The sequence below is a fragment of the Pseudorasbora parva genome, chromosome 8 (assembly GCF_024679245.1).
Source record: "Pseudorasbora parva isolate DD20220531a chromosome 8, ASM2467924v1, whole genome shotgun sequence".
NCBI lineage: Eukaryota > Metazoa > Chordata > Actinopteri > Cypriniformes > Gobionidae > Pseudorasbora > Pseudorasbora parva.
This window is the reverse complement of record NC_090179.1, coordinates 27,659,421-27,684,674: the sequence shown is the minus strand read 5'-3', so window position 1 is coordinate 27,684,674 and position 25,254 is coordinate 27,659,421. Positions and strand designations below refer to the sequence as shown.

The following is a 25,254-nucleotide window of genomic DNA, read 5'->3' as shown; positions in this document are numbered from 1 at the left end:
TCATTGCATGGAGCTCATTTCTAAAGTCAAAACTTCCAGTCATTCTCAAAAACCTTTTAAAAATTATTTAAATTATTCAAAATTTAGGAAATTCTGAGGTGGTAAGTTAACCATAATATTATTAATTAATGTAATAATAGTGTGGAAATGGATACATAAAAAATATATATGTTAGTGCTGTTAAATCGATTAGTCGCAATCCAAAATAAATGTTTGTGGTGTCGACTTATGTATAAATAAATAAATACACACTCATTCATGTTTATATTGAAGAAATAATTGCATATATTTATATAATACATATTATATTTAAATATTTTATATGAAAATATATATTTTCCCTTAAGTGTGCAATTATATATACATAATAATTATGCACAGTACACAAACATATAAACAAATATTTTGGATGTGATTAATCAGGATTAATCGATTTGATACCTAACCTAAGTAATTATTCATATACATGTCTTACAACCTCAGAATTTCCAGTCATAAAATGTTATTTAATAAAAGCTCAGATGATTATGAACATTTTATAGATATCTTTGTTTTAAACAATTTAATCCATCCTTGCTTAATCAAAGTATCCATTTGTTTTAATCCCCAAAAATGTTGAACAGTAGTGTAAATGCAGTGTTCTTTATATTAATTTTCTTCTTCTTCTTCTTCTTCCTTTTTTTTTTTTTTTTAAATCAAAACCATTACATTCACATCACCAGGCTGTAAAATCTTATGGAAAAGGGAGTCATTCTAATCATAACTTTCTTAGATTTGAATCAGCATGCAACCTAAGACAGATACAAATGGCTGTAGTTGATTTTTTGATCATGAGTACATGATTTTGAAAAATGATTTTTTCATGCAAACCTGGGGGTATGTTGCTTATAGCTGTATGGCCCTGTAAGCTGTAATAGACTGGAAATGTAAAATAAATGGCAATACTTTTACTAACATGTGTTCATATTTCAGCAATAATGGCATCATGCGAAAACAAGCATTCTATTACATTCCAGTGAAGTGCAATAGAGACACCCATGCAGGTAATTGATTCATAACTTGAAACATTTCCCAGCGAGATAAAAAAAACAATATCACAGATCTGAAACACGACACCACAAAAACAATGAAATGCACCCTGTCTTCCTCACTTATTAATGGCATTTGTCAAGTCAAGCATGCAGGGTCCTAAAATATGCAGCATATGCAAACAAGCTTTATGTTTAATGATTAACTAGAATAAAGCTTGCAAGATTCCTAGATACGATTTTGCTAAACAGGAAAAACAAAACAAAAAATCTTCTAGAACAAACCGTCCACTCGAAGGCACTTGTTCAAAACAACGGCGTAGTTTGATGATGGCAAGTTTGAGCTCAGGATTTTGGGACATGTGGTCTTCACCTCACAGCCGGTAGAAACTAGGACCCGGGCAGTAATCATGTTAATGGATGCGATTATTAACATTACTGTAGTATGAAGCAGAGCAGGAACGAGTCTTGAGGAGCTGAGCAAGGCCGCTGGAGCGATTGTTCACACAGCTCGCGAGCAGCGGGACTTTTATGACTTTTTCATGAGTATGAGGTAATGCAACTCTGTTTATCAAATTAGATACATTTAAGTGTGTTTAAAATGATGATATGCAATTTCTCTGTGTGTTTGCTCGGCGGCTGCTGTGACATTAGTTGCACACTGCTAAGAGAACTGCATTTCTGCCAAGTAAAAACCGGAAACCGAGGGTAACGCAGATATGACACAATATACCTATTGGTAAGCCCCTCCCCTCGAACGCAGATGAGCCAATAGCAGTTGAGCATCAGTTGCACGAGCACCGGAACCCGGACATCTTTAGGTTTGAGCGCCATAGAGAAACATTGGAAAATCTGATGCGCTCATCGGTTTTATGGTGTTTCTGGTACAAAAATGGTAAAACTATGTTCCTGGGGTACTGTAACACTGATTCCAGGGATACTGAGAGGATTTTATTTATTTTTTCTTGGTTTATCATACTCTCATTAAGTTACCATTTAAATTAGTGATAGGTCACTAACTTGTCTCATGTCAATAAACGGCGTAAGTTAAATCAAAAACATATAAACGATAGTCTATATTTCAGTCCATCTCTCCATATTAAGATGGTTACATGTAAATTAATTTAACCTAACCCTGCTGTGGTAACTTCTAACATGAACAGTGTTGATCCTGGATGTTATCATCTGCAATCGTTCATATTTCTGTGAGTTTAAATATGTTTAAGGTCTACATAATTATTCTTACTATAGTTGAGGGATTTTGATGGGTATTATAGTTTACGGGTGAAAGGGAGAGCTAACTTGCACGCATTGGAGTTGTTTTGCAGATACAGATTTACCAGTTATAAACTGCACCTGCGAAAAGGCACATGGTTTGTATATGTTTGTTTATTGTTAGTTGTATGGGTGTTTTTGTGTCATTTGCTGTGTATTTTAATGATAATGAAACGGAAAGAGAGTTTGTGAATGAGACGTTAATGTGCACACTTTGTTCAGCTCTTACGGTGATTTTGTTTTGGAGCAAAAAACGATGTAATAAACTTCATAAACCATCAGTAAAGTTTGGTCATCATTCAGATGGGGTATACGCTACATTTTGTGTCCAAAAACATTTTGAGATGAGGTTTTTACACTGACAGCTGTCATTGTAAGACAGCAAATCCGTTTGTTTGTCCGAGTTGGCAACAGTAACTAAGGGGGGCGGGGCTTACCGATAGGTCAGTTGACAGGAGACTCCCTCAGATGCTATGCTCAGACGTCCCGGCCTTGGTTAAAATAGCAATTTTATCACAATTTACAAATAGTTGGAAACATTTGGGATATTGTACAAACTTAACTGAACAAAATATATAACACTGCACAGCAAATTACTGAGGGATAAAAACCTGGTGTTGGGCATCTAGTGATAAAATCTGGTGTTAATTTACAAATATTATATGCTTTATCACTTGTTTAGTGTTAAAGCACAGTGTTTCCTTTGGGTGATAAAGCACAGTGTTTCCTTTGGGTGTTAACAATCAACATCTGCGCATGTGCAGAGCATTTTAAATTTCCCAGCTCATCCTTCGGTCTCTCCATCTTTATGGATTTCCCTGCACACACAACGGTTACAAGGACAAGGTATAGTATAGTATTATTATCTTATCAACTTGTGATTTATTAATGAGCTTGTATAATGAGTAACGTAGCCGATGTGGATGACTTAACTCTGTTAGCGTTTTTTTTTTTTTTACCTCAGTTTAAATTTAGCGCGCTTTTGATCCGCCATTCAGTTTAACATAACTGAATAACCCCCACTAACACACTAAATTCGTTAATGGAGGACGAGATTTACGTAAGTGACTTAATTTCGTTGTATTAATTTTGTAATAATGTAGCAGCATTAACATTATGTGTCATTTTTTAACTCACTGGACTTGGATAGTTATTTCTTCTCATTTGGCATAACGTTAAGTATCTTTAGGGCTTCCAACCTTTATAAGACCGTTTATATCTTTCACCCCGTAACTACGAGTTAATTCTGGTGTTTTGAAATGTCATTCAAATGAGAAAGCAGACGTTAATCGAATGAATTAATTGCTCTTATTTTTTTTTTTCTTGTGTGACGCCGGGGCTCGATCCCTGGCCGAGCACCCACGGATAGCACGGTCCATCATTGTCGGCGCCGCGCATACTGATCGGCCTGCAACATTTTGCGAGTGAAATGCTCTGTGTGTTCTAGCAATCTTCTCGTTGTACTTTGATAACATACGCCGACCATTCTGTACAGCGCTCCAAAATGTCGAAAACATCGTAGGACACGCTTTTCTTCATGAACTGCTTCAGTCATATAGAAACTCAAGATCGAGTACGAGTGTGCAATGTCGTGGAATGTATACGCCAAAACTCATTTTGGCGTGCATATGATACGCTGTTTTTTGCGTGCATATGATACGCAATTTATGGCGTATTATACATACGAACCCCCCACCCCACTACCCTAAACCTACCCAAGAGAGCGTGTCATATATACGCCATAAAGTGCATATCATATGCACGCCGAAATGAGTTTTGGCGTATACATTCCACGACATTGCACACTCATACTATTTGACATTTTTCGTCTTATTTTGTATTAGTTGAGCAGACATGCATTAGTGCCCTTCCATGCGCGATTTTTTCTGTACAACTTAGTTCTAGCCTTTTCTAGTTGTAGTATTGTAAATCTGTAACAGTAGTGCTTATGTTTTGAATATAACATTTTCTTGCTATGTGTTGGTATAAAGATAACCTGAAGTAAAACACAAAGTGACCTGATTATTTTGAGTCTTTTAGTTTGCTTTCTGCTTTGGAGGATTTTTGTTTCATGGAATATTGTTTATTATTGCAGAAGGAAACCACTTAAGGCCACAATCTATGTATGCCCTTGGCATTATTACTCTACAAACCTAAACGATCCTGAAAGGAAGACAGGCTATGTAAGTATCTCTGCTTGTTGATTGAAGATGTTTGAAACTTTATATCTTAGATTTTTTTAATGTGTTTGTTTTAACCAAATGTGTCTCTTTAACAGGAACGATACTATGTGTTTGGATCATTTTGAGGAGCGCTATCAACGCCAAGATCGTGGGATCGATGAATTGGGAAAGCAAGAACTGACAAAATGTAAAAATGCGTACATTGAATGCAATGTAAGTCTCTTTGGATAAAATCATCTGCCAAATGTAAATGTATTAATTTATAAAGGAATAGTATTTTTTATCAGAATGAATTACAAACCAGACAGTTTTTTAACATTAAGGTTGATTTAATATATACAATGTTGAATTTTTGTATTTTCAATTAAAACATTACTTGAGGAATGTTTCTTTGTTTAATCTTGTTTGAAACGCAGTAGAGATTTATCATGGTAAGATGTTATAGCATTGGAGTATAACAAGAAATTGTTTTATTCAATTGTATGTGTGACAACAATGGCTTTACTGTAGCGATTCCCGGCGAAAGCAAGAACTGACAAAAATGTTTTTTTTTTTTTTTATTAAAAATGGTATTGAATGCAGTGTAAGTCGCATTGGATAAAAGTGTCTGCCAAATGTAATGGAATTGATATATTACAATTTCAATAAATATTCAAATAAATTTGTAGTCACTTGATTTTTTGGGGGGAAAAAATAAAATAATATATATAAATTGTTTTAAATTTCATTCACAGTGCCATTTTAGTATTTAAGTATTTACATTAAATAAACATTAAATACACTGGGTGTGTGAGATTAATCACCATAAAGTGTTAAATGTACACTTATGAGTAATACATTTCTCAACACCTTGAGTGACTAAAAAGAAACACTAACACAGTGTTTGTATAACGAACACTTTCGTCAGTGTTGTTTTAACACTAGCAAAGACGGACCTGTATGTTCACCCGGAAAGTGATAATTTTAACACCCGTGGTGATAAATCTCCCAACATGTTTTTTGCTGTGTGGCCTAATGGTCTTTGGATATTTTACTGCAAAAATACTACATAATGCACATTTTAAGACTGATCTAGACAGTTAGATAGGCAATAAAGATTGATTGAGAAGCAATTGGCCAACAATGTGTCAGTATGTATGCAACAGTATTTTTAATAATTGTAATAATCTCATTTAAAAGGCATCTATAATTGACATCTGTGTTGAGAGAGAGAGAGAGAGAGAGAGAGAGAGAGAGAGAGAGAGAGAGAGAGAGAGAGAGAGAGAGAGAAATAGGTACTGCAAAAAGAAACTGCCAGACACGGTAACGGTTTTGATAAATTTCCTCATCAGAGGTTCGTCACGCAGTGTGGCGGATCTCTATTTTACACCTGACCTTCCCCTGTTAAATACCTTGTTTCACAGCTGCAAGGTAAGCAGGTAAATGCCTACAGTAGCTGCTAAAACTGTGAGGGCTTCGCAAAAAATAAAAAAAATAAATCACTGCTGACTGTTCTCAGGAACATCCAGGGACTTTCATTCAAGACCAAAAATGCAAATGCACTTAAATAAGCCTCAGTGGCTTTGCAGAGAGGGAAAAGTGTCCTTCAAAGAAGTCCTCCACAGACTACTGGGTAATAAACCCACACTTAGATATTTCAAAATGCGTAGTTACAACATTCCTTGAATTTGACTGGGCAGCATGCCTAATATACTGTACAACAGCACCACTGAGATGTTTTACTGCTTATATCACTCAACTTGTTGCCCATTTGACTGTCAGTCTGTGGGCCCTATACACCCGGCGCAATGCGACACCAGATGCATCGCGAATGTTTTTTAGCCCGAGGCAGTTATCATTTTCATGTTCAGCGCCATATTGTTTAAAGTCCCAGTGAACCGGAAGTACCAAGTGTGTTTTTTCAGTGCTGTGACATATTTCCAAATGAAACGGAATACTAAACAGAGGGCAGGGCTTTACTTCAGTGCTCCTCCTCTCCAACACTCACTCATAGCAGACTAATGGTTTGAGGGGAGTGGTTAACAACAATGACTCATTAAGACACTATGTACAACTCTTTTGGATCATGTGCCTGACTCACTGACTTTTTTTGTTGTTGTTAAACTAGCAGTAGTAAATTTGGACAAGTTGCACTTCAGATCATGCGCCCAGATTGTTAAAATAGGGCTCTGTGTGTTAGTGGTGGGGATTTTTCAGTGACTCTTTCTGCACTGACACCAGTAGGTGGCGACAATTGACAGGAGCCAGTCACATAGAGCGCGTTTTTCCATTCCATTGCGCAACTTTTCCATTGTTTTTCGTGCTATACCAATTGACCATTGTTCTAAAAACGTGGTGCTCAAGTTAAAAGGTTACACAATTAAAAGTTTTCTAGACCTTGAGCTTTTTTTCCCATTCCACTGACCTGCATCTCACATTTTTAACAGAAAAAGTATGTTCTGTGTGAACCGGCCCTTAAGTGATTCAGTGAAAGATTCACTCAACAAACAGATTCATTTGTATACACCAATTTATTTAGGAATGAAGCAAATGAATAGCCTAGAAATGTAGACGCACCCTAGCGGCAGAAAATCTAATTTGCCGCGAGTGTAGTCTAGCAACTCTCCGCTGGATTGTGAAAAACCAAACTCTGGTCAGACCAATCACATGGTGTATAGAGACGGTGGGCGGGCTTAACATAATGACGGCAGAGTCGCGGAGGTTCCGCACGCTACTTGTAAACAAAGAAGCTGGTGAACAGCGGTCTTTTTAAAATCGGCTTTGGCCACGACTCTGAAGACTTGAAGTTAAGCTTTTCTTTGAGAAAAGAACAGAGAACGGCAATGAAGGCCTTCTTAAGAAATGAAGAGTGTTCGGAGTGTTTGTGTTCAGAGTTTTGCTGACCGAATACTTTATTGCTTTTGTCATATAAAGATATAGCATAAATAGAAAGCCTATGTAACGGAGGCCAGCTATTAAGATCTGTGCAAATAAACCTCAGTGCCCTGATTTCTGGTGCTGTAGGCTGTGGTCTTTAGCGTCATTGTTAGTGCGCCCACCTTCCATGCCAGAAATGGCGGTTCAAATTCAGCTCCAAAAAATTCCTACTCCAAATTCAGCTACTGTCTTTATCAGCGAGTCATTGGATCATTCATGAAAGAAACTTGGGACCAGTGTTGTCATTGTACTAAAACTTAAACTAGTAAAACTTGTTTTCATTAACTGAAATAGAGCTGAAATAAAATAAAATATAAATATAAGAAGAATGTAAAATATAATTTTTTCGTTGGCAACTATTGAAATAAAATGTTAAAGTACTAAAATAAAAATGACAAAACTATAACAGTATACAAATAATACTAAAATATTATTTGTGGTTTTGTTTAGAGCTATTGTCATGAGCAGAGCAAACACTAGACAAAGTAACAGGAAAATATGGTCTTAAATTTCATGTACTCAGTATTACCCTCTTTGTTTATTAAAACGGTTGCATAAAAGCAATACACACTCACACTTGTTGTAATTATATATGTAGCAGAAGTGGGAATGAGAGTCTATAAGCATATGCTACAAATCATGCGGAGTTGTGAATGTTAAAAACAGCGGTTCGAAATCAGGAGTCTTTTGATTGTCTTTGCTCCTTTCTGGAGCACTGGCCGAGGATGAGCGGTTTTTAATTCAAGATGTAATCTTTTTTCATTAGAATAAACCACAGTGCTAAGATATCAGGCCAAGAAGGGATGATTTTATAAGTTGGTAAAAAAAAAAAGGGAAATTAAATCCCTGGGCTCTTAATGAAAAACTTAAGAGAATAATGTGAGGAATTTCACCCGTTTGCAGAGCGGGTGGCTGTGTTTTTTCCCCTCGGTTCCCGGCGCTGTCTCACCCCAGTGTGCGTAATGGGAGTGTGAATTTGAATCATGCAGGCAGATGGGCGCGTCTGATGGATGGAGAGATGCGAGCAGTTGGATGTGACTGTACAGTCTGTGAGCTGTTTAAAGGCCCGAAAAGTGCTGATGAACGCTGTGTGTTGAAATCTGTCTGCCTCGATTCAGTGCGGAGTCACCATGCTGATGATTCTGATTAGAGGGGCGGCTCTGAATGCCATGTGGCAGAAGAGCGCATGAGAGAGTGGCTGAGAGCAAGGGCAGTGTTCATTTTTGTCAACAAAATTACTGACGAAAATATTTAACTAGATTATTATTATTTTTTTCAGTGATAACAGCGACAAGAAATGAACATCCATAATATTAACTACTTTAATTAAGCATATTGTTGATGTAAAACTATTCTTAAAAAAGCATACATTTTTAAATGTACAACTTTTAAAAAATAGTGTGTGTGTGAGTGTGTGTGCTTGTGCTTGTTTTGGCAAAATATCAGGACACAAATGTGTATAATGCATGTGTATGAAGTATGTATTACCAGTGTTGGGGAAAGTTACTTTGAAAAGTAATGCATTACAATATTGCTGTGGTGTGACAGGCAGCGGGGCGAGGGACCGCGAGAGCGGGCCGGTGATTAACGTTCATGAGTGCCAGCTGCGTGGCACACCGGTCTCGTCTCGCGGTCCCTCGCCCCGCTGCCTGTCACACCACAATTGCGTTACCCCCTCAAAAAGTAACTAATTGAGTTACTTAGTTACTTTTTAAGAAAAGTATTGCGGCATTACTTTTTCTTACCTTTTGTTTTTATAACAAAAAAAGTTATATTTTTGTGCAAATGTGAAGACCTCTTTACACTAAAATTGAAATAATAAACCTCAGTCCGCGAGGTAAAAATGCTAATTCACACGTGTACAGTAGAGGGCACTGCTCAAACAAACCTTTCAGCTGCTCTGCCGTTCTGATAATGGAAAATAGGATGCAGGAGAAAAAAGTTTAACACACATGAAATCTAAAGTAATTTTTTCTCTTGGTTTAATTGAATCATAGAAAGTAGCAGCAAAACATTGGTCCATAAAGTTATATTAAATGCATAAAAATACTTATTTAAATATTTAATTGGAGGTTTGCATAGTATTCTGATTTTGCATTTGGCTGGTTTTATTCATTTTGAGGAGTTGTGCAAGTGAGATGAATAAATGCTCACATTTAGTCAAGAACTACAATAACCTGTTCACACACAAAGTCTTTGCACTTACTCTCGATTTCTCTCAACATGAGGAGAAGAGAGCCGTCAGTCAAATAAATGTGAAAAAGTAACTTTTGTTATTTTTTTGAAAAAGTAATTTTGTTGTAAATGTTAAAAGTAATGTGTTACTTTACTAGTAACTTGAAAAAGTAATCTATTTATGTAACTCAAGTTACTTGTAATGCGTTACCCCCAACACTGTGTATTGCAAGGAGAGGGTGAAATATTAGGACATTACCCATGTCCCCCCTTTTCAAAAGGCTAATAAATCATACAGAATTATCTTTTTTATTTTTTTGAGAAAGTAAAAATGCACAATGGTTCCTGTGATGGGTCGGTTTAGGGGCAGGGGCAGCGTAGGGGGTATAACATATGGTTTGTATGTCGATGCCTATGGAATGTCCCCAACATTTCACAAAAACAAAGTGTGTGTGACAGGTATTTCCTATGTTATTGGGACCAAATGTCCCCACAAGTATAGTAATACAAGTATATTTTGACCTTGCGGGGACTTTTAGTTTTTTGGTCCAGAATGATCTTTTTGAAAATATAAAATGGGTTAGTGTAGGGGGCAGAATATACAGTTTGTGTGTACAGTTTTAGACAGTGAAAACATGGCTTATAAGACCCCTGAAGGTGTCCTGTTGTATCTGGCAACAAAGCAAAGGTTGCAAGGTGGATCTGCTGTAGATTGAACTCAATTGGATTGAGATCTGGGAAATTCGGAGGTAAGGGGCAACACCTTGAACTCTTGATCATGTTTGTCAAACCATTCCTGAACAATGCGTGCAGTGTGCATTATCCTGCTAAAAAAGGGGTTATAAAGGGGTTTATTGGCACGTGTCCAATTTACGTTCACATGACCCAACATTTCCCCACAGAAAATTTCCCAGAGCATCACACTCCCTCCACCGACTTGTCATCATCCCACATTGCATCCTGTAGGGCCATCACTTCCCCAAGTAAACGGCGCACACGTACACAACCGTCCACGTGAAAACAGAGCACCTTCAGAGAAGAAGACCTTCTTCCACTGCTCCAAGGTCCAGTTCTGACTCTCGCTTGCAATGCACTGTGTTGTGACACATTCCTCTCATAACTGTCATTGAAATTTGGTTTGACCTGTGCCACAGTAGACCTTCTGTTGGCTCAGACCACACAAGATAGCCTTCGTTGCCCTTGTGCATCGATAAACCTTGGGCGCCCAACACCCTGTCGCCGGTTTGTGGTTTGTCCCTCCTCGGATCACTGTTGGAAAATTCTCACCATTGCTGACCAGGAGCAACCCTTGGTGTTTCAGAGATACTCTGACCCAGTTACCTTTGCCATAACAATTTGGCCCTTGTCTAAAGCTGATGATACACTTTTTGAGCAATGTTGCTGAAAGATGTTGCTTGGGCATTTTTCCATTGAGAATAGGCAACACATTTCTGTCAGGATATCCAAAAAGAAATGTGTTGCCCATTCTCAATGGGAAAATGCCCACAGCAACATCATGTGGCAAAATTGCTCAGCAACATTTCTCAAAAAGTTGCCGTGTATATGCATAAGGCTACGTTTACACTGTCAGTCCAAATCTGATTATTTGTGTATCTGATTGGAATCTAATCTAAAATTATTGACGCCCATATTGTGTATGGTAACTGTTCATTTGATCTGTTTGTCTGTGCTGCTCTTTCGTTTTTCAAGATTAAAGGACTGCATTTCTATGGCAATGATGCAGAGTTGGTATATACCAAAAACAAACAACCGTATATGGAAGGGTTTGCAATACAGATGTTGTCTTATTTACAACATGACATTGTGTACCCGCCGCATGCTGGACTACTGTGTCTTCTGAGGCAGCAGAAGAAACACATAGGCTGGTATTGGCAATTATAGGCTGATATGAATTTATTGCTTCAAAACATGTCTTCAGTATAGCCTTTTATTATTCTGCTCGTCCAGTTCACTTTGAAACAACACAACCTTGTTTCTGCAGCGACTTTCACCATGTACGACGGCGGACGTTTACATTGGTGTGAGAAAGTCACATAAACCACGGAAAATCCAATCCAAGCGTTCAGACTGAAACGGATTTTCAGAAATACGATTTGAAACGCATTTCACATGATTTTTGGCTGTTCAGACTCGCTAAATCTGAATGGATTTCAATCGGATATGCACAAAAATTGGACTTGGTCAGACCTGACGGTCTGAACGTAGTTGTACTCAGGTCTTTTTTCCTGCCTATTTTTTATGCATCCAACACAATGTTAATGAGAACAAATTTTTGCTTTCCCTTTAATCTTTACCCAGACCCTAATATGTGGCCTTGTTAGGAGATTAACAATATTCGTTTCACAAGTGATTGGTCATAATGTTTTGGCTCATCAGTGCCATACACACACACACACACACACACACACTCTATTCCTACTTCACGTGAATGTGAATATGTTTTCTCTTTGCAAAGCACTAAAATAATAAACAACTTAAGCATAAATGAACCAAAATATTTAATTGCGCTCATTATAATTAGGAGCTCAGGTTATCACAAAAAGCAAAGTGTTTACATGTTTTACTCAATATGTAAGTTTAAAAAAATACTTTAAATATTTAGTTAGAGTTTGCACTTTCATTTCAAATTATTTTGTATAATTTAAAATTAGGCACCACTTAACTAAAATGTATTCATTTGAATTATGGCAGTTGATTTTAAAGAATATTTTCATCAAAATACAAAAACTATGACTAAACATATTTTGAGGAAAAATCAGGTCCTTTAGAAAACTAGTTACAGGGGTCTCGGCTCTGCATGAATGCATTTAATGTAGCAGCTGTAAGACGGCGTGAGGGGGGAAGGATTAATCTCACCTTTCCTGGACAAGTAGGTACCACCTCAGTTCAGCTGTTGACCAAACGTGTTCTCTCATGCCCAGATAAGGGAACATCAAATATTGCTTTGCATCCGAGATGTTCTCCTCCAGCACATGCACGGTCAGAAGTTACAATCTAACACCTTAATACATGCAACTGATTTAAAACCTCAAATGTTTCTTGTTCTTTCGAGATTTTCTGCAGATCTGAGACATGTTTAATTATTTGGTTTTGTTTCGTCTCTTGGCTTAGGTTTTCATTTGCATGGATAATTAAATACAGTGACACCAGGAAATTCCTTTTGGGAAACATAATCCTCTAAGCCTATATAAGTAGAGAGTACTGATAATAAAAAGACTAAGCCTTTGATAAGAACAGGTGTGGAATGAGGACGAAGAAGCTAGGGGAAAAATAGCAAAGAAGAATAAAAGGAGAGCTTGGAGGAAGATAAACTCAGAAGATGACAAACCTCAGAGAATCTATTGATGACATGCGTAGAGGAAATGGAATCTGCTGAATATCAAGGTGCAAAACTCAAGAGACTCTTATACCCAGAGGTAGCATGTCTCCCTCTTTTCTCCTGGTCTTTATCCCTCTCTCTGTCATTCACAATACATCGGAAGGACTGATGTGAAGTATGGTGTTCCATAATGGTTGAAATGTGTGGGACAAAGCCTTGAAGAAAGGAAGAAGCTAAAATGTATGGAGGTCAGGGGCAGGGAAAGAAAGATTTACAGCCCTTTTGCCCACTGTAAACCATTTACTTCATGGGCTCAGGTGTTTCATGCTATCATTTAACTTGGCCGATGCCATTGGCGATTTAAAAGATGTTCAAGGGCTTTGGATGAAGTGTATATCCTCATGGAGAACAGGTCAGTGGTTGACAACTAGAGGTGGTAAAAGTGCCATGTGTCGTCTTGTGGTGCCATCTTGGCATTCTTTACAAACAGCGAAAACCTTGTTGCAGATAAGACACACCGGCTTTGCGTTCACAAAACCAGGTAGGATGCACTGTTGTCTTTCCATTCTTCTTTGTATGCCCTTTTTTCGCTGTCAGTGTTCCTCTTTAGACTCTTTGACAGTGCCTTTTTCTCTCACCGGCTAGCTTAAATGTTAACATCACCCTGCACGCGACATAATAGCGTACCTCCAGCACGCAAACCATTTAAAAAGAAAAATGCAGTTTAGTATATGGGGATGCCAGGGAATAAGAGTGTAAAAAAATACAATAAGTTAGGCTCCATTGTGTAACAAACTAATTTAAATATTTATCATTCACAATATGAAAAGAGGAAATAAAACATAGTTCATTAAGAGCATGACTCAAACATGCCATTAATATTTTTTGAGTCATTTTTATCCATTTTGCATTTCCCACACTATGTGTATTTTAGCAAGGCGGTCTGTGTTGCAAGTTGGCGAATGAAGATACTTGCCAGGTACTTGCCACGTGTTACTACTGCTTTATTAAATTATCCTTTTTTTTATTATAGAATAACAGCTCACTACCAGTTACAAAAGACACTGTAACAGTATGTCAGGCAATTCTAGTGGCATTTTACATCAAATCATTACTTAAATTATCCCTTGACTATGTTCTATAGATAAATCTGACAGCCTTAACATGTCATCACAGTGTAGTAGTTTCTGTCAATAGCTGTGGGATAAATCTTGCCATTTTTATGTTTATTAAGGCAGCTACAACTGTGGGGAAAAAACTCAAACTCACTTTACAACATGTAGTTAAGGTGGGAAAAGCTCTGACATGTTTTATGTCTGATGGTTGACAAGTGCTCTCAAAAAGTCTGTATAATGTGATTTAATTATTTTTTGTTTTACTTTTTTGCATATGGGGAAATCTTCTAATGCTGTTTCATGATTCTCTTTATATATACTGTATATTTGGCCCAAGCTCGATCTTTGTCAACATCGTCAGTATTTGTCAAATCTATCAGTATTTTACACTGTCATGTGAAGGTTTTTGTTAATTTTTAATGAGCAATGTCTTATTCTTTTTTCAATTTATTACGTAAAAATGTTCAAACATCAATGGAACTATACAATATTATGTGTTAATTGCCTAAGAACATTGGTGATATATTTTTTATATTATAAGCACAGAGGAGAATTAAGGAATTTAGAAACTGGAAACAAACACAAAATAAACAGAGAATGTATTTTATAATTTAGATCATTTACTGAAAACCAATATTAAATAACTGAAGACTTATGTATATATATGTAGTGTTAGTTTACAATTTTTTTTTAACATCTAAAACATGTTTTGTCCCTTATCTCAAGAATCAGTGATTTACTGTAATTATGGCATGGCGTGAATGCTCCTTAATATGCTGATCTGTGATCAAGAAATATTATTATTATAAATTTTGAAGATGTATAGTTGTGCTGCTTAATATTTTTATGGGAACCCATGATTCAGATTTATTTAATGATTAAAACATCCTTAAGAACAGCTTTTATTTGAAAAAAATGTATATTTTGTTCACTAAAATGTATGTATTTAGCAATGGAGGGCTGAAATATTTTCAGTGACTAAAGGCTAGCATTTTCTGTACTTCACACAGAGATATAATGTGACTTTAGCAGACTTGAAATATAGTGGAGTGATAAGGGCTAAAATTACATTGTGGCTTTTATTGTCGTTATGGAGCACAGAGCAGATCTGCTCATGTGTAGTGGTCCATTCTTTAATATTTGTTTTGTGAATAAGTAAAACCGTTATACATAAATAAATAAGTGATTTTTAATGATTAATCATTATTATTTTAAATATCCAATTTAAACTGGATCCAACCCAAAACATCATAGCAAATAACAATGCAGTTGTTTACAGGGAAATTAAAGGATGTCACAGATGATAGAAAATGACAGAATCCATGCAAAATACAGCAGGTATGAAATGCCCACAATGCCGGAAACGGGATTAAACCGTCGGTTAAGGGTTAAGAGAACATGTCAGATTAACATGACAGGATTAAATGCTAAAAAAATGAGTTTGTTTATATGGACTGTGGCTGCTCATTTTTTTAAATCCGAGATTTGTATGCCGAAACGAAGCTCAAGCTTTTTGTTAAATATGCGGCTTCCATCAGAAGTTAATTTAGCAAATGTTATTAGGCCAGAGGGTATGAACAGATATAAAACGTTAACAAAGAAATTGAAGTGCTCGTTGAGAAAATCAACACAGTCTCACCCCTACTCGTCAAATGTTGCCGAACGGTCAAGGGACCCTGACGTCAGCTGTTGACGCACAGGGTACCCCTAAATCGGCATTTTTCGACGTACTGGGTAATCCACTGATTTCAATGAGAAACCTAGGACGTCATAAACAGACGTGTTGGGCATGTGAATGTTATCGTTATGATGGAATATATTGGGTTATAATTTTTCCATTATGACATGTTGGAGTGTGATTCTCAATTTAATCAGCCAGCACAATTGTATTTACATTTATTTACGCTATGATACACGTTTGAAACAGTAGTCAAACCCCACCCCGCCCTAACCTACCCATTTGCGTATTATATGATATAAAACACAGGCTGTAACAGACAACAGGCACACTTTATTGAAAAAGTCCAACTATTCCGAGGCCAAACGATTGAATTGTGCGAAGAAAAGACCCAAAAGCAATCACCGTCTCTGTCCGCGCCGCGCGCGCCCCGGCGTCACACTGAAGACGCCACAGGTAGACCCCTCGGCGTCACGCGATGGACGAACTGGGAACCCAATTGCTTTCAGTGGGAAACCTTTGGCGTCAACATTAGACAGCAATTCTATCGGTATGAAATCGCGCTGAAGAAGTCTCATTCAGAACACATCGCGATGTTTGGCATCAGATCACGTGTGCCACATGTTGGTGAGTAGTCATACACATTATGTCCTAATATTTGATATAAAGTATTTTCTGCTTGTCGTTATCGATCATGTTCAGTCACTGCATTGTATCTGTCATCATCTCCACTGAGGCTTTGCATTTCTTTGCTTTCTAAATAAACACACCTTGCCAATAGGGTAATTTAACACTGTCACGTGACGTGCTATAGACCTTTAAACAGTTGTTAAAATATTTAATAATAATTACTAGTGTAGTTCCAACGTGGCATTTGTAGTAGAAGCACAATAAAAATAAAAAAAAACAACACTTGCCACGCGTTTACCACGGTATTGGTAGTTTTAATGTGATATTTGTTGTAAATAAACAGTAGCCACAACAATTACCATGCTTTAAATGCATTTTAATGTAAAATCCAAATATTGTTATTTAAATAGTATACTTTATAATGCTATATATTATATATTATGACTTTTTTCTCTCTTTCTTTCTTTTTTTTTTTTACCTGAAAAGACCAAAAGGGCCTCTCGGACTCAGTCAACCCATTCTTGTTTGTGGAGAAGTAACAGAGAAAACCGAAAGCTGCAACAGCAAATATTTGTAATGGTATGTATGAGTTGGTTTGAACCCTTTATCAAACATTTTATTTAGCATTTGTTGTTACTTATTCTTATCCTATAGCTCAATCAGTAAGAACATATTCCCAAAGTCTTAATAATTCACAAGATTTAACAAGTTGTCAAATTCGTATGATTCTCGTACATATAGCTCTGAAAAAAATTAAGAGACCACTTAACATGGATTTCTAAATGTTAAGTGGTCTGTTAATTTTTTTTTCCAGAGCTGTATTTGTATATGAAGAGTTCAGATGCAAAAGCCTCAAAAAGCCACTTCGGTCACATGACATCAGATATTCGATTATTTTTTCTTAATCAGATCAGTTGCAATGTTTATAACGTCCCGTTTGCATGTAAATAATTTATGTGATCACAAAATCAAGTGAGTTATCTACATTTTCAAACAAATTCATATGATATAGCTTGCTATTATATACTTTTAATAATGGGAATGCACACATATCTGTGAACTTACTACATAAATGTATTTAACATTTAATTATGCAACGTTTTTTACAGAAATAAATCCTACAGTTATGTATAAACTGACAACATCATCATCATGTCCTGTCCTGGGCACATTGGGCAACATGTGTCCTCCAACATATTCGATCTGTGGCCACGTTTTCACATCTTCTCATGGAACACCGGCATTGAGGTCTTCGTGAAACATCTGTCTCATATCTTCCTTGGTTTTCCCTATCTCGTGCGTCCTCCTGGTGGTGTCCACTTCATAAGTGTTTTTGAGTGTTGTTGTTTGGACATGCATAGGACATGTCCAGTGAAGTGCACCCTTTGCTCTGTCACAGTGTCTCAAAGTCTTCACGTGGAGTCTGTAGAGTCTTATGATCTCTTTGATATATGCAGAACCAACATTCATAAACTGTTCTTGATGTCTGCCTATGCCTTTATCATCAGGAGTTTTAGTGAAGGACATATCTATTGCCATCCACTAGTTCTAGTCATGCATTGACTTCATGATGCCATAGTCCAATGTATATTTCTGCATTTGTTGTTTGTTTGAACAAATGAAGATAGTGAGAGTTAATACCTTTTGAAATCATTAATTATTTATTAAAACTTTTATTACAATGGTCACTAAAGTACATGTCCACCATAACTACCTCTATCATTATTTCACTATCATTATATCACTACCTTGTTAATGTAACTGTAACATGAATGTACTTTATAGAAGTATTTTCTTACTGAAAATGGTTAACATTTACAATAATCATCAACTATTTTAATTGGCATTTAATTTAGTTACAATAAAAGTGAACAATAATTGCAAATATATAGTATTAAAGTTTAGAATGTAAAATGTTATTTTTTTGCATATATATATATATATATATATATATATATATATATATATATATATATATATATATATATATATATATATATATATATATATATATATATATATATATATATATATATATATATATGGGCACTACATTTGTATTTAAACTGTTTGACATTAAATATTGGAATATGCTTACAAAATTGTGTGCATTCATTGTGCTTTTGTTATATTTGTTTTAATTCCAAGAGGTCAGATTGTAAAGGATGGCTTAAAGAAGTTTATGCTTGTAGACCATTGCATAGAAAAAGGTTTCTCTTTCAAATATATTTATTATGCATCAGTTTAACCACACAAAGAAGACTTTCGTTTTAAAATGTGAGTTTTATTATTTAATTAGAATAAATAAATATTTAGCAGCCTAAATATTAAATATTTAAGGAATCTACCCCTTCAGTTGAACCGGATGAGATGTGATATAATTTACCATAAATGGACAAGGAAGTGTGACGCCTCTGTTCAGCTGGGTTGTCATTGGCTGTGACTTTATCGCAGAACGCGCTGTGATTGGACTATCTGTTTTAACCATATAAAACGGCGTTTCATGTTACAAAGTATGTTTTGGTGTTATTATTACGTCAGTTATACGTTAAGCTAACTATAAAGTGTCGCTATGTTGTGAGAAATGACTCCTTTACTGAGAACCCAACCCTAACCCTAAGCATTTCAGCACACTTCTATGAACTACAGCGCCATGTTTCCCATTGCATTGATACAATGACAGATATATGGGTAATGTAGTTTAAAAGGTTTCATAATGAAACAATAAATGTTAAGTAAATTACATATTTAATGGACAACTGGATATTAAAATATGTTCATTGTGTAAACCTTTATGACATATATGAGGGCCAAGCTGAAATTGTATATTTTACTGTGAGCACTTTTAAATAAACCTTTATGGCAGCTTTCCATATATGTCTGAAAACTGTGGCCAACATTATTTAGTAAACATTGCATATGCAGTTGTCCTGCCAATTTTCTCTGTGATACGCTAACCAGACTTTGAGTTAAAGCCATTTGAAATATGCTTTTTTTTTTGCTCTTCCAGGGGCCACTACTGGGTCCCTGGAGGTGTAAGGGCAGTACAACATACACAGATATATTCTCCTCATCACGGACAACAAACTTTGAGTCACATTTAAATATCAGAGTATTTTGTCTTTTCTATTCTAACGTCATGCTTGTGTATAGGTTTTGATATTGTGAGACCATCTGATGAAATACAGAAATATTTGAAAGAAATGTTTTAAAATAATAATTATTAAGTTTTCTTTTCTTTTATGGATAAACACTAATAAATATAATGGATGAACCTGCAACAACTTGCCATTATCCATTTTCCAGAGTAAACAAAAACAATTTATATTATTTACACTTCATTATTACTATTAAATATAGGACAATGCACCATTAAGTAAAATAACAAGAGACATTGTCACAATTTCATCTACACCCTCTTCACGTACCTGGCATCGAAAATGTGCATGCTTTAATTTTTATTGCAGTAGTAGATGTACCAGAATGATCAACATGGATCATCTTCAGTTAGGCTTGAAGTGTTTGTAATCCTTCCCTTTATTTCACTGAAAACTGACATACTTGTCACAGCATGCAAGTATATACAACTTTTTGGAGCATTGTACCAAATATAATATAACCAGATAAAAAATGTTTACTTCTCAAGTAAAATATTCTTGGTAATTAATAAGATAACCTAAATAAACTGGTTGAATGTGTATTTACTGTACCAAACACCATACACAATACTCACCATACTTTATCACTCAACACTTTATTGGAGGATACAGTATACAGTTAATAAAGTAGAATAAAGTCAAATAAGATTCAAGATAAATAAAAATGGGTTTTAAAAAACACATTAACATCATATTAATCCATTCACAGCTGCTGAAGCCACACAAATGAGTGCCACATAATCCCATCCAGTCAACTATGATACAGAAAACAGATTTGATATAGTGTTGGAAAATAATGATTCATTATTACAACTAGACTGGTTTCTGTCTCTTCCCTCTATCATGTTCATGTTCTTCTTCTTCTAAACAGTTCGCCCACTTGTACCCTACAGTATAATCAATGTACAGATGATGTGATCACTGATGTTGTGTAGCCTTATTTCAACCAGAGGAAGAAGTCGTATAATCCGGTGTTCTCCAGTCCTGGTCTAAAAGTACAACAACAAACACAATTCAGATTAAGTTTAATGTACAGTCAGGTTAACCTATGTTCTTCAGTAAACTCTCCACCTCAAAATGGGCAGAAATGCCAATTCCTGATTTAAATTTACAAAGCAGCAGTCAGTACATAAAATAATATACACATTGAAGCATTATGTATAATATTGCAGCCCATAATATTAGCCAAGTACTGAACAAAAACTAATTTACCCATATCAACAGCAACCTTTTAAACAGTAGATCTTTTAAAAGATCTTTTAGAAAGGCATGGTCTCTTCTGAGCCTTTGTCAGTGATGCTAGATTTCTTTAGTTACTTGTTTCAAGAGCATCACTTGTGATAGCCTTGACAATATAAAATTGTTAAAATACTGCAATACAACTTTCATGGACAGAATTAAGAAATAGGTACCCAGGCACCAGACTTACCATGCTTATGAAGCACCCATGGCCATGTATAGTTCTCAGAGAGCAGAGTTTTTGCCTCTTGTATTCCTCCTTGGCAGCACATCTTTTTCCTGTAGAATTTGTGCCTTCTCTTGCTATCCATCTTAAAACACAAATGCAATGTGTTTAGTCTGTGGAGTATAAGGCCTTGTTTCAAGCCAAAGAACTAACCAGATATTACACATAATTCAAAGAACATTTACTATTCGATTCCTAATATGTCCCAACTCATTATCTTCTAAAGCTACCCAGAACCATCCATGGTCTACAAAACAATGGAGAAATACATGGAGTTTATAACAACTAAATGCTTTTTCCCACACTTGTCTGCTTTTATCTAAGACAAACAGACGGTGCAGTTTTTAAGAACTGAAGGCCAAAAGTGTAATAATAATTGTATCAAAAAGGGAAAACAAATATTTACCATTTTAAATAAATCCAAGATACAGAACCTCATTTGCTTATTTTAGGAGTTATTAAAAGATTTAGACATGAATAATGGTACGTATTTTATCAGAGTAGAAAGAATGATCACTGTTGAAATGAATAGTCCTTTGAGAGATCAACATCAAATTTTGTACTACATATTACAGCATTGCTTCAATACAAGACATACCAATGGACTTGCGCACTTTTCTGTCTTCTTCGGGCACAAGATGTCCATCTTCCTTCCTCACCCTAAACAAATGACTTATTTTCTTAGCTTGCTTCGATATAAGGTCTGGTCTTTCTTCTCTTCTGTAAAACAAGAAAGTCTCACTTACTCTGTGAAGCAAATACTATTGTTTTTAAAACATATAAATTAAGACAGTTACAATAAAGTTAATTTATCATAAGATTAAGGTGAGCATTTGATTAGTATATATATTAAAACTGTATATACTTTAGTATATATACTGATATTGATAATATTCAACTTTACCTGTGAAGGGCTGATTACGGCAAGATTCGCTGAGAATCACTAGAAGCTCTTGTGAGGGTTGACTCTTAAAAGAGCTGTTGAGTTTGATATTGTAGAGATCTTTTAAACAAAAATAAATAAATAAAAGTAATCTGCAAGTAATCCTGCAAGACAGAAAGAAAGAGGAAATTGTATTACATTGCATGCAAGTTGTGAGTTCATACATAACTGTTTCTTGCTGTAAAAAAACGTTGCATAATTAAATGTTAAATACATGTATTTAGTAAGTTCACAGATATGTGTGCATTCCCATTATTAAAAGTATATAATAGCAAGCTATATCATATGAATTTGTTTGAAAATGTAGATAACTCACTTGATTTTGTGATCACATAAATTATTTACATGCAAACGGGACGTTATAAACATTGCAACTGATCTGATTAAGAAAAAATAATCGAATATCTGATGTCATGTGACCGAAGTGGCTTTTTGAGGCTTTTGCATCTGAACTCTTCATATACAAATACAGCTCTGGAAAAAAAAATTAAGAGACCACTTAACATTTAGAAATCCATGTTAAGTGGTCTCTTAATTTTTTTCAGAGCTATATGTACGAGAATCATACGAATTTGACAACTTGTTAAATCTTGTGAATTATTAAGACTTTGGGAATATGTTCTTACTGATTGAGCTATAGGATTTGTAAGAATAAGTAACAACAAATGCTAAATAAAATGTTTGATAAAGGGTTCAAACCAACTCATACATACCATTACAAATATTTGCTGTTGCAGCTTTCGGTTTTCTCTGTTACTTCTCCACAAACAAGAATGGGTTGACTGAGTCCGAGAGGCCCTTTTGGTCTTTTCAGGTAAAAAAAAAAAAAGAAAGAAAGAGAGAAAAAAGTCATAATATATAATATATAGCATTATAAAGTATACTATTTAAATAACAATATTTGGATTTTACATTAAAATGCATTTAAAGCATGGTAATTGTTGTGGCTACTGTTTATTTACAACAAATATCACATTAAAACTACCAATACTGTGGTAAACGCGTGGCAAGTGTTGTTTATTTTTATTTTTATTGTGCTTCTACTACAAATGCCACGTTGGAACTACACTAGTAATTATTATTAAATATTAACAACTGTTTAAAGGTCTATAGCACGTCACGTGACAGTGTTAAATTACCCTATTAGCAAGGTGTGTTTATTTAGAAAGCAAAGAAATGCAAAGCCTCAGTGGAGATGATGACAGATACAATGCAGTGACTGAACATGATCGATAACGACAAGCAGAAAATACTTTATATCAAATATTAGGACATAATGTGTATGACTACTCACCAACATGTGGCACACGTGATCTGATGCCAAACATCGCGATGTGTTCTGAATGAGACTTCTTCAGCGCGATTTCATACCGATAGAATTGCCGTCTAATGTTGACGCCAAAGGTTTCCCACTGAAAGCAATTGGGTTCCCAGTTCGTCCATCGCGTGACGCCGAGGGGTCTACCTGTGGCGTCTTCAGTGTGACGCACGGGCGCGGGCCGCGCGCCGCGCGCCGCGGATAGAGACGGTGATTGCTTTTGGGTCTTTTCTTCGCACAATTCAATCGTTTGGCCTCGGAATAGTTGGACTTTTTCAATAAAGTGTGCCTGTTGTCTGTTACAGCCTGTGTTTTATATCATATAATACGCAAATGGGTAGGTTTAGGGCGGGGTGGGGTTTGACTACTGTTTCAAACGTGTATCATAGCGTAAATAAATGTAAATACAATTGTGCTGGCTGATTAAATTGAGAATCACACTCCAACATGTCATAATGGAAAAATTATAACCCAATAAATTCCATCATGACGATAACATGCACATGCCCAACACGTCTGTTTATGACGTCCTAGGTTTCTCATTGAAATCAGTGGATTACCCAGTACGTCGAAAAATGCCGATTTAGGGGTACCCTGTGCGTCAACAGCTGACGTCAGGGTCCCTTGACCGTTCGGCAACATTTGACGAGTAGGGGTGAGACTGTGTTGAGAAAATAGAGTGTAATTGAGCCCAAAGAAGGCTGGAGACTGAGTGAATTGAGCAGCCATTGCTGAGATGACGAGATTCTAATGTTTCCCCCTCCTGGATTCAGTTCATTGAGACGAGCAGGGGGAAAAAGTTTCTCTCCCATCATTTCACTCACTGTGTTTGCTTTAAACCCTTATCAGAAGCAATTATGGAAAGTTCCACAAACTCCCTTCATCTCCTCATCGCAACACAAAGTACCTTACACGCATCTGGAGAGAGAGGACGCAGGCTGCTCCTCCAGGCTCTTCATTACTGCTCCACACATGATTGGCTTATTTGATCAGATTTCTCTCCTCTCTCTCTCTCTCTCTCTCTCTCTCTCTCTCTCTCTCTCTCTCTCTCTCTCTCTATTAATGCATCACTCCGCCTGGCTCTCTCTTGTGTAGAGTGGGCTGAACAGGTGAGCTCTATGAGGTCTGGCAGAAAGAGTCATCTGAAATAATGAGTTTTAATGTGTTTTGGATACTTTCCATAAACATAATGATTTTTACACTGTACAAACTGCAACTAACCCTTCCCCTAAACTTACCCATCACAAGAAAATAACTTTCTGCATTTTTACATTTTAAAACAAACAACAACAACAACAACAACAAAAACAATTTAGTATGATAGTTATGATATGTTTTCCTCATGGGGACCAAACATTTTTGGATATTGCTGTCTTTTTGGGGACATTTTCCCCCTTTAACTTAACACACACATGCCATGCATACATCATGTCAGGGAAACGGGAAAAAATAATCAAAATGTATTAGCATTTTTAGAAATTTAATTATACATTTTGTCTTGAAACAATGAGCTGCTGTTAAGCAAATGGTCAGGCAAATATTAAAAAACTGACGCTGCCCTGTATCTTGCTCTCTCGTTGGCTGTAGGTCATCTCAGATGTAATTTTCAGTCAGAATACATTTCACAAAGCAGGATTTTGAATCGCAGACAGGTCCAGATATGTACCATGCCAAATATCTCGCAGGCATCGGCGACCCGTCTGCGATTCTCTCAGATCACGTCTTTGATCAGTCATGTGAACGAGCATCAATTTACCTCCTATCTTGGGTATTTGTTGGCAATTTCCAAGCGCCAACCTCCCCCAGTTTCTCTTGAAGCAAATATACGTGAGTGACTGCAATTCATCGACTGGCCACTAGAGACAGCCTCCAGAAGGGAGCAGAATCTCATTGAGCCCCACGTTAAAATGCCCAATATTACAGAAGAAAAAAAAAAACACATTTATAGCCTGGTACAAATGGTGGTCATAGTCTATCTAATTTTGCTCTTCATGACAACTGTGAGGGGGGTGAATTTTTTGTTTTTTATA

At 36.1% G+C, this 25,254-nt stretch overlaps 1 protein-coding gene and 1 long non-coding RNA gene across 2 annotated transcripts in view; one reads left to right on the top strand and one right to left on the bottom strand.

Moving 5' to 3' along the window:
* Positions 1 to 25,254, top strand: part of rtn4rl1b (reticulon 4 receptor-like 1b) — a 223,963-nt gene that overhangs the window by 103,560 nt on the left and 95,149 nt on the right. The gene's annotated exons all lie outside the window — the stretch shown is intronic.
* Positions 20,106 to 23,884, bottom strand: LOC137085177 (uncharacterized). Its single transcript, XR_010906925.1, has 6 exons — positions 23,201 to 23,884; positions 22,620 to 22,712; positions 21,868 to 22,010; positions 21,562 to 21,683; positions 20,928 to 21,048; positions 20,106 to 20,487 (listed from the first exon to the last, which is right to left on the bottom strand). It is a non-coding gene; the product is annotated as an uncharacterized lncRNA (long non-coding RNA).